This window comes from Arachis hypogaea, chromosome 18 (genome assembly GCF_003086295.3).
Source record: "Arachis hypogaea cultivar Tifrunner chromosome 18, arahy.Tifrunner.gnm2.J5K5, whole genome shotgun sequence".
Taxonomy (NCBI): domain Eukaryota; kingdom Viridiplantae; phylum Streptophyta; class Magnoliopsida; order Fabales; family Fabaceae; genus Arachis; species Arachis hypogaea.
The window spans coordinates 91,582,772-91,594,230 of record NC_092053.1 but is presented as its reverse complement, the minus strand read 5'-3'; the positions used below and the strand labels follow the sequence as shown (position 1 = coordinate 91,594,230).

Sequence of the window (11,459 nt, the reverse complement as noted above, 5' to 3'; positions counted from 1 at the left end):
CTATTCTCATGACAATTAGATCAAGAAATTGGCAAGATTGATTGTGATTAGAGAGATTGGATTACCAAAGAATTGGGATCCAGTCAATTTCAATCCGCCATAGATCTACTCATATGATTGAGAAAGGAGTTGAGACCCAATTGATTCATGAAGGATTAGAATATCTCCGATCCATGATGAACCACTTTCGCTGATTTTCTTCACTTAAAACTTCTCTAATTTCAAATTCCATTTGATTCGTCTTGCTGTTTGAATCCCTGCACCAAATTCCCTTTATAATTCTTGCAATTTAAGTTCCTCGCAATTTAGATTCTGCAATTTTACTTTCTTGCACTCTAAGATTCAGTTATTTACATTTCTTGCAATTTAAGTTTCAGCTCTTTTAGATTTCTTGCACTTTAAGATTCAGCAATTTAAGTTTCTTGCCATTTAAGTTTCAGTCAATTTACTTTTAGCAATTTACAATTCTTGTAATTTACATTCTGTCAATCAATTTCAACTCAAATCACCAACTATTAGCTTAACTAAATTCATCACCTAACTAAAGTTGCTTAATCTATCAATCTCTATGGGATCGACCTCACTCCTGTGAGTTATTACTACTTGATGCGACCCGGTTCACTTGCCGGCTAGTTTGTGTGGAATCAAAAGTCCTCATTCATGAGGCCATTGATCAACCGTTAGACACTCATCATTGAACCTGTCGAGGTATTTCCTTGTGGGCTTGTCTTGTTGTTGAGTGATTCTGAGAAGACTGATCCTAGTTGTGAATGTGCCATGAACTTCCTTGCGACGTCATCGAAACTGGATATCGAGCCGTTAGGTAGGGCGTTAAACCACTTAATCGTGGGGCTGACTAGGGTTACCAGAAAGGCCCAGCATCGAACTGCACCAGCGGCTCCTTCCAGGTTCATCCTGGCCTTGAAGGCCGTGAGATGTTCTTGTGGGTCCTTCGTTCCCGTCGTACTTCATGTCGGTCGATTTGTCAAAGCCTTTTGGAAGTTTAGATTTTAGGATTATTTCGGTGAATGGGGTTGCTCCCATTATCACATGCTCGCTTCTCGTCCACTTGGAATCCCGACGGTGTCTTTTGTCGTCCTCATCGCATCGGCGTTCTAGCTCTCAGGGAAGTGCTGTAATCTCTATGTTTCCTTGCATTGTTGCCGTTTGGGTGACTTCTCGTTCTTGGTTTCTCGATGTGATTGGATCTTGGAGGTCGCTTGACTCGTATGTTCTGGCTGGTATCTCTTTTTGTAAGCGATCTGGCCCTCCAGGGTTTGTACCCTTTCAAATAGCTCTTGAACTATCTGGATCGCCTTTTCTTTTAGCCCATCAGTATTTTTGGGAATCCCGTCCTCTCGTTTTTGCTGTTTGTCAGTAATTGACTGGCAATACACTGCACTGTTTACCTTCTCGTGGGTTGGCGGGGGAATATTGTTTCGTGGTGTATGCGTTAGATTTGGCGGGTTGGATTCATGGTGATGGCTCGAGGATCGCTCTTTGAATTCCTCTGTCATGCCAACAAGATTTGGCCGGTCCACACAGACTGCGCCAATGTATAAGATGTCACCCGTACGGGTTGTTAAAGGGATCGTGGATTAGCCGGACTTGATGATGACTGGTCGAATTCTTGAAATGATGCGGGGTGATACCTGTAAAGACACTCTGACGCTCAAATTTAAATGGATCTGAGAGGTATAGGAGAGGGTTAAGTGCATGACGTATCTGAGGGTGTCCTTGACTCCATTTATATAATGTGCGGTTGTTATCTTATTTTATTTTATTGACTAAGATAGAATAAGAGAGGTATTTAAATTTGAATGTTTGTCTAAAAATTTTTAGGCCAATTTTTTATTATTGGGCCTGCTTAGACTGTGGTGGTGATCCAGGCCCGAATAACCAAGATCAATGATTACTCCGAAAAAGGATCTAGATATCCGGTCCGGAACAAAAGGCTTCCATTTTTTTTTTTTTGTCATGCATGATGAAGAAATGACCATTATTCCATCATGCTTAAAATATCTTTGTGTTTTATCTTTTGTCTTCACTACTATTATAAATGGCATTATTTCACATCAACGATATTATGCTTTCAATTTTTTGTATAGCTTTTCATTTCTTTGTTATGACTTGTGACCTTTATTTTATATTTAACGCCATCTGTGTAATAATGTGTATGTCCTACTATATATATTTAGATTTCTTAAATTAGCACTATATTATCTTATAATGAGTAATTTTTTAAATCAAAATTCATTAAATTTAAGAGGCAGTCAATCTTATCAAATAATAAACAATTCTAAGATTATACTTTCGTTGCATGGAACGAGAATATTTTGTTTTATTTATATTAATTGAAATTTAAGCTTTTAGTAGAAGTAAGAGACATAAATTAACAGAGAAAAATATCTTCATTTTAGAATTTTAGTGAATATGATAATGTTAAGGAATACTTTAAGTATATATTGAACTTTGTATATCATAAATTTCTTCTTGTAAGATTAAAATAAAGAAGAGACATGGCTAAAAACAATAGTACGACGCATGCACTAATGTTGTTGATTACTATTGTAGTGATTAGTAGTTGTGCTTCTGTTGAATTAGATGGCAATATTCATGAATTTCCTTCCAAGAGTAAAAGGCTGAGGGAGTGTATTGCTAAATGCAATCATCGTTATTTGCGTTTGCCTTCTACGTCTTATTCGGAAAAGATTGAAAAGCTTTCGAATTGCATTCGGGAATGTTATGCTACGTATTACAATGTTGGTGTCTATTACTATATGCGGATCTATAGGTAAACGTTTATTCTAATACAGGCTATTTAGTTTTAATTTTTGGCTTGAGATTATTTGGCATTTTGAAGATTTATTATTTGCCATATGTTTTTTTTTTTTTTTTTTCGTGCTTAGACTCTCTTATTTTTCCTTTTGTTCTCCATAAAGTCTTTGTGACTTTATAGAATTTCTCTCTTTTTGAGATCAAGTAAATTATTTGTTAACGAAATAATCAGAGCAAACATTTAAATTGTTCTTGAAGAATTTTAAATTAAATATTTTATTTCTTAACAAATTTTTATTATTGAAGAAAATTTCGAGATAGTATTGGTTCATTTATAATTAAGGGAGACTAATTTGTCATATAACGATATTTTTTTTATAAAACTAATTATTTTATAATAAAACTTTTTAAAAAATATATTTGCTCAATCACATACTAAATTTTATTAAAAGCAATGGAAAGACCAATTTATCTGGTAATAGTAATTTTTAGAGATTTTCATAGTATTAAAAATTTGTTAAAAACAACCAATTTGGGTTAGTCTAGTAATTAGCTTATTGTAACACTTTTATCACTAGAATGTCACGCTTCCGGCTGCGCCATTTTAAAAGCGAGAATATTACGACAATACAAACAAAAAGTCTGTCGGCACATTTTTTCATGCAACACTTTAAAAATGTGGCCAAAAGTGGTCAATGGCCACGTTTTTATGAGGATGGTGACTGATTAGTGAATTGGCCACGCTTTTTTTGCCACACTTTTGCTCTTTCATGAGAGGGGCGATTGATTAGTGATTTGGCCACGCTTTTTTTGGCCACGCTTCAAAAGCATGGCCATAGAGGATAACAGACACGCTTTTAAAGCATGGCTAGTTTGTCTTCTTACGGTCACATTTTTAAAATGTGCCTATATCCTCTAATTATTTGGGCACCCTAAAAGTGCGTAGCGATAGAATTCCCACGAAAAATTTAATTTTCTACCAATTTTTTTTCGAACACTTTAATTTTTTCCAAGTTAAACACTTTAATCCTAAAGAAGCTAAGTGAGAACCCTTTCACTACTCAAGCCATCGAAGACCCAGTCCTCTCTCCCAGCCTTTCATCTTCATCACTGTTAAGAACCAATTCATCACTCCTGATGAGAACCCTCGCACCCAGTCCTTTCTCCGATCCCTCTTTTGCAGCCTTCTGTCGCACCCTAGCTCTATCGCAACCTTCTCTCGCACTCTCTCTGTCGCTACCCTTTCTGTCGCAACCCTTGCACCTTCAACGCAAGTTTCCTCCTCAAATTTGCAACCCTCGCACCCTCCATCGACACTGCCTTAGTCGGCACACCCTGCATCGGCGTGCCTTTCCTCAGCAGTCACTCTCTCTCCCAAACCCTACCACCCATCGTCGTTGCCTTTCTCTCGCTCCTCCCTCAATCGTCACTGTTTCTTTGTTTTTCGTAAGTATTTCTTCTCTTTATTTCTTTGTCCCTATTTTAAGGGCCATTATTTTGATTCCTTGGCTGTTTTGTTGTTCCTGTGTTGTAGTGATGTGAAATTGGAAGTTTAAATATTGACACATGAAAATGGAAGTTTAATTTCTCATCATTCATCAATGTCTTTCTTTGACCCAATTTTCATGGCTATTCAATGAGTTACATGATTTAAATTCCAAATTTTTTAAAATTTTGTTTGTGTTATGTTGATGTTCTCCATTTTCTAAAATCTAAAATTAAAGAATGTGGTGTGTTTTTGAATTGGTAATGTGCATTATGGGTGGCTTTTATCTAAAATTGAAATTGTGGAAGTGGTTATTCTTTGAATGGGTAATGCGCATAACTGGATTGGAATTTAATTTGAAATTGCAATTGGAGAAGTGGTTATGTTTGTAATTGCATGTGTTTGTAATTTAATATGATCCTAGATAGCTAGGCAATTAATTTGGTTGATAAAACTCTACTATCAACTGGAAGTGGAAGTTTGAATGTTGTTAGGAATGATGTTGAGAAACAATGACATTTCTTAATTCTCTTTCTAGAAATTTATTTTTGTTTATGTTTGTAAATTTCATGTACGTGGTTGTTACATGTATAGATATGACATGGCTAAATGATATTCACATTTTTGTCAATGTTTTTATCGTTTTTGGAGTGCATTAGAGTACATGTAAAAGCATCTACCAAGTTTTTTTTAATTTAATAAGGATATAGCCATGCATTAAAAGCGTGGTTAATAGGATCATTTCTAGGTACGTTTAAAAAGTGTAGCTAGATATTCTCCTATCAGCACGCTTTTGAAGCGTAGTCAAAACCAACCCAATAGGCATGTTTCTAAAAGCGTGGCAAAAAATAAAACGTGTCAATAGATGGGAATAGAGCAATCGGCACGCTTGCAGATGTGACCCTTTCAAAAGCGTGTTAATAGCTCAAAAAGCGTGGCAAAAAGCTATCCCCACACTTTTTTGCACTTTTTGCCACGCTTTAAAACCGTGAAAAAAGGCTAATTTTCTTGTAGTGCGATGACTTAACTATATATAACTATAATAAGTAGGAGCCTTTACCTGCAATCCTTATTGACTTTTCTTTTAACAAAATAAACTGGTATATATATATATATATATATATACACAAATGCATCTCAATTTAATCTTATCTCTCATCATAAGCCTCATATGAATCTCACTTTTGTCATAATCCTCAAATTAAAATCTCATTTTTCATCAATAACCTCATAACAAATATAAATCACATCATAATAGTCAACACACTTTTACTTTCTACTCCACACTTTAAATTCCACCGGGTTAGGCTTTGGCCATTACATAGGATTTGCGAGTATAAGGTGTCAAATATAATACCCTAGACTCGAGGTCAAGATTGCAGACTAACTTAAATATAACATAAGAATCTATAGACAACCTCCTGTATCTAACTTAAACACATAATCTTTTCTTCATTCAATCTCATCACAACGTTATTCAATTATTCACCTTATAGGCTAAGAAACCAAGCTTTCAAAATCCTGAAGTTCAAGCAACATTTACAATAACACTTCTCAGACCTTTTTCTTCTGCAATCAATATCCATCAAACTGCATCCATGTTCAAGCCTAAACCGTATCCATCCTTCCTAAAATCGAACAACTCACCAAACATCCAATATTCATCTTAACCATCATATGATTCTCCCGTGTTTTGTTCATCGCATCAATAACGACGACTTCCAATTGACGGCGACGGGAGCTTTGATTATGGCAACAAGCCCTAGCAGCGGTGGTTGAAGATTCAACGGCGACGAAGACAAAGCGAGGTGGCGACCTCCTCTGGCTCCCTTCTGCGATGGCGACGATCCTCCACGGTTGTAGCCGTGACGACGATAGCGGCAGCGGCGGACCTTAGCTGGCGTCGCCCCCTCTTTTCTCTCTTCATCCTCGTAGCTCTCTCACTCTATGCATCTCTTCCTCAGGTGTGTGTTTTGTGTGCGGCAAAGAGTGTGTGTTAAGGTTAGAAGAGGGTTTTGATTTGGGAATTAGAGTTTGGTAAAAGGGAAAAGGGTAGTGTAGGAACCTTAATAAACTTAGAGGGTGGAGTAGTAATTTAAAACTAAATTTAACCCAATAAAATTATTTCAAAAACATTATTTGTTTATCAACTTACTGATTATTTTCAAATAGCTACTCTAATTTAAAATTAGAGATATTCTAATTAATTTTTTCGGTTCATAAAACTAAACTAAAAATTTCAATTATTCAAATTAAATTAACAAATCTTCATTATTTTTTAATTACTAAAACTTTAAATTTTAATTAAGAAAATACCCAAATTATTAATTTCAATTAAGCAAAATATCTAATTAAATAGAATAAGATTCTTGATAAATTTAAACTCATTATCATAAAAATGAATTTAAATACCTTCAATAAAAATAATTTCTCTAATAAAAAGCTCAATTTAATAAAATAAAACGTAATTTATTCATAATTAAATTTTTCGAAAATAAAGGGTGTTACACTCACTAGTTTATTTAAGTAAGTGTCAGGATATGAATCCGGCATTATATATGCTGCAACCTATTGACCAGTGACAATCGCTTAAATGAAGTTCAAATTTAGAATGGTTAATCCTTGGTCTATCAAACTAAAGAATACTGGGAAAATCCAAAAAACTTTTGTTAGAGACCAAAGTAGTTGATCTATAATCTGTTAAAAATTAATTTGACTATATTCATTCAAGAGATTATAAGTATTTCAAGTTATTATAAATATTTTTGTTTTATATTTTTTATATAAATATTTTTTTATCATAAATACTCCAGGATTTTATAAGCGATGATGTGATCTCAATGAGATATTTCTAAGGAAATATATATAAGGCATATATTAACCAATATCTGAGGTATTAAAAGATTATAAAAACAAAACAAACAAGTTCAAAGAGCACAACACAAAGCAACACCTTCTCTCAGTAGAATTCATTCTAACTCATCACCAAGCTTGATCCAGGTAACATAAGCTATCGTATTTCTGGCCTCAGTTTTGGTCAACCAATTTGTAGCATAATTTTCTTCCCTTCGAACAAGATAAAACTGAACCTCCCAAGGCTTGGACAAAAGCTCCTGGAGCTTGAGCACAATATCTGTATCCCCATTTGAATTGTTCTTAGTGATATTGCTCAATACAAAATAAGCATCTAAATGTCTCACAGATAACACACTTACATCCAGGTTTCCAAGCCAACATTAGTCTCTACCAGGCTACCAGCAATTCACAACGATAAGCAGGTCAAAAAGAAAAAGCGCCAAAAGAGTCCAACAGCCATCTCCCTTTATCATCCCTCAATATACATCCAAATAATCCAACCAGCTGAGCTTCATGAAAGACACTTGCATCACAGTTGGCCTTGAACTTGAACATGTTATTAGGGGGAGGCTCCCGCTAATAACTCCAATCAATATTCATGATGATGGGGCAATTATTTTGCAAGGAATTCAACTCATAGTTCAAGCTTCTAGATAGCATCGTTACCTTCTTCTCCGACCAAGACTCACCAAGGTTAAACACCTCTTGGAACTAATGCCTCCGTATCCACCAAATTCATACCATGATAAGACAATCCTTTCTTGAAATACTCTACTTAAGCCATGAAGAGAAATCAAACGTTCCATTGAGATCATTAATAAAAGAATCGAGTATGTTCTAGATAGCCTTGGCTCTATCATTATGGATAAAGAATTGATTCTGACTTATCTCTGCAATACTGGAAAATATCACTTGAAGATAAATTTTGATTGCCACAACACCACACAAAACCCTCTTTTATGCTATTAAAGGCCTTTATCACACTTTTCCAAACATACGAGGCTCCGCAAGCAACTTCAAAATCTCTACCATTTGAGAGATACTTGTTGGATAAGAGTTGGACCCATAATTTATCTTTACAGTGTAGAAGTTGTCAAACAAACTTTTCGAGAAGGACAATATTCACACACTAAGAGTCTCTCACCTTGAGATTCCCGTATTTTTTCAGGGTCACTACCTTCGTCGACTTCACAAGAGATAATCACCTCCCATCCACCTAATCTTTCCAAAGAAATTATTGCATCATCGAATCAATTTTTTCACATGCATAAGAGGGAAAGTAAGAGACATGCATTTCATAAGCTAGAATAGATGTCAACACCGACTTAACTAAACACAATCTTCCTGTCTTATTAAGCAGTCGACCTTTTCAGCTAGCTAATCTTCCTTAGATCTTCTTAATAACCTCTTGCACTACCTTTTTTGCCGTTTTATCATGGCCAATGTTAACCCCAGATATTTACCCAAATTATGAGTAAAATGGATTTGAGAAATCCTGGATAGTACATCTTTCCTCTGTTGTGTGACATTCTTAGAACGTTGCGCCTTAGACTTGGCCAGATTAACTTTCAAACCAAAAGCCTTGGTAAAAAGCTTTAGAACTTGCATGACCATGTCAACCTGAAACCTGGTTGCCTTGCAGAAAAGGAAAAAGTCATCAGCGAACATAGGATGAGAAATCCTGAGCCCACCTTTGGAAATAGCAACAGTTATACCCAAGACCCATTTGACACATAGTAAGATATAAGGCATGCCAATTGTTTGATACATAGCACAAAGAGGTACATGGACAACAAGTCACCTTGCCTCAAACCTCTCTGAGAATTAAAATTTTGTAAATCTCTCACCATTCCATAAAATCGAAAGAAAAGAAGAGCAAACGCATCCCATGATCAGACTAATAATGTTTTGCGGAGAGCTAAAGCTTCTAAGAGTATAATGAAGAAATCTCTAATCTATCCTATCATATACCTTCTCAAGGTCTATTTTAAAGGCAATGGTTTGTTTCCTAGACTTGATCTTGCGCATGAAGTTGAGGATCTCTTGGACAACGATAATATTCTCACTCGTATCTCTTCCTCGAATGAACCCCTTGTAGTGGACCAATCACTTCCGTTAAGAACGGCCGAAATTTATTAACTAGCACCTTTTTTATAATTTTGTATATGATATTGCACAAACTTATAAGCCTGAATTCCCTTATGACCGTCGAGTTATCCACCTTCGGAATAAGAATGATAAGGATCTCAAATATAGATGCCTCTAAGACCTTTCTTGCAAAAGCTTTACACATAATCTTTCAAACGTCACTTCCAACTACATCCCATAATATTCCTTAAAAAAAACTGCTGAAAATCCATCCAATCCAGGACTTTTAAAAGAACTCATCTCTATAACAACCCTCCTCACTTCATCAACCGAAACCAATTCAGAGAAAATTCGATATGCTTCTCAACTTATATTAACCAATATGATACAATTAAAAAAGACAAATGAAATATAGTAAGTATATATCAAAAAATATTTGCCAATCACCTATATATGATATTAAAAATATTATTTGCACACTAAAATTAGTTATTATTTATTTGTGTATAAATATATGTATAATTTAACTTATTTTTAATATATATTTTGTATTTTTATGTGTATTTTATATTAATAGTTGATTTTAATGACTAATTTTAGTGTATATATAGCATGGGTGATGATATGACATACAATGCAAATTTCAAAAGTTTTAGGCTTTATTTTGCTAACGTGCGTGTTGGATTTTAATTTTTTAGGTTTTTTTTTTTTTTTTCCTTAATGAGTTATAATCTATATGCGTCAAGCTTTGTTAATCATTAGTGACTTTAGTTTTAGAAATTAGAGTTCAGTTGAGATAATTGTTTATTTATTATGAATTCATTCGATTTGAATTTTTTTTAAATAATCTCAAATTAGATAGCGAAATATTTGAACACTTTCATATCTAACTTCGAAGCAACTCATGATTCAAATTATTTTATGCAGACGCCGTGCGGATGAGATCACGTTGTAGTAAGGCTCAAGGTGGCGCTATGATAGACGATACATAAGGTGATATTGATGATGGCCTATTATTGTGGCATTATGATGATAAATGACATTATTTATATTAACGATAACGACCTATGACATTGTGATGACAATTGAGATTATGAAAATTAATGTTGAGATTAATTATTTCTGCCTTATTATGAGATTGAATATGGTTATATTCTAAATTATGATATATATATTTGGCGGTGTTTAACATAATTTTTGGCAAGTCAGAATGAAAAAATCTAATATCTATAAACGAAACCAACTCTTTATTACAGGTAATAGTTTATTATGCATCAAAATCTAATATTTTTGTCACAACGAAGAGAAGATTTTTTTTTCCGTCATGAAAAAGAAGAGAAGATTTTTTTTATATATTTTTTATTTTAAAGGATGAACTAATAAATTAGAAATTAATATAACTTGTAACGGCAAAGCTTTGAATTGATAAAATTAATAAAATTTGTGGTAACGATAAAGACAGATTCTGAATATAAAATGACTGAATTGAAATTTGCTTGAAAAAATAAACTGCATAAAATATAATGTAAATTTTGCGTAATTAACGAATAATTAGTCAATAAATTAATTATTAATCAAAGAAATTAAAAAATTAAATTTTATAGTTTAATGAGGTAGAATTAATTAAAAGGGTAAAGTATATTTTTTGTCTCTGAAATTTGGTAAAAGTTTCAAAAAGATCCCTAAGTTTTATCTTGTTTCAATTTTGTCTTAAAAGTTTTCGATTTGCATCAAATATACCATCGACAGGTAAATTTTCAAAAAATTTAAGACCAATCTAATAATAATGCATAAAAATTATACTTGATTTGCTTATGTTGAGGGTTGTTCTTATGAAATTGTTGTTGAATTGGTCTTAAATTGTTTAAAAAATTAGTCGTTTAAGGTATATTTGATGCAAATCGAAAACTTTTAGGACAAAATTGAAACAAAATAAAATTAGGGGTATTTTTGAAACTTTTATCAAACTTCAAGGACAAAAAATATACTTTACCCTAATTAAAATATAAATTTTGACACTAATTTTAAAAGTTTGGACCTAAGATTGAGTCAAATAGATCGAACCAGTCGAACCAAGTCTAAACCAAGCCTAAGCCCAACCCAATCCAGCCCGCACTTAGTGAACTCAGCATCCTTTCCCTTCTTCATTCTCATTTCATGCTGGAACTTGGTAATGAGGGGGAAGAACAAAAGAAAACACAAAACTCTTGAATTGAATTCAACTTCACATAACTCTCAACTTTGAGCTCCG

The 11,459-nt window shown here is 33.8% G+C and overlaps 1 long non-coding RNA gene across 1 annotated transcript; it reads left to right on the top strand.

Moving 5' to 3' along the window:
* Positions 1 to 2,454: 2,454 nt before the first annotated feature.
* LOC112769179 (uncharacterized) lies at positions 2,455 to 10,338 on the top strand. The gene is made up of 2 exons (XR_003186387.2): positions 2,455 to 2,794; positions 10,136 to 10,338. It is a non-coding gene; the product is annotated as an uncharacterized lncRNA (long non-coding RNA).
* The last annotated feature ends 1,121 nt before the right edge of the window (positions 10,339 to 11,459 follow it).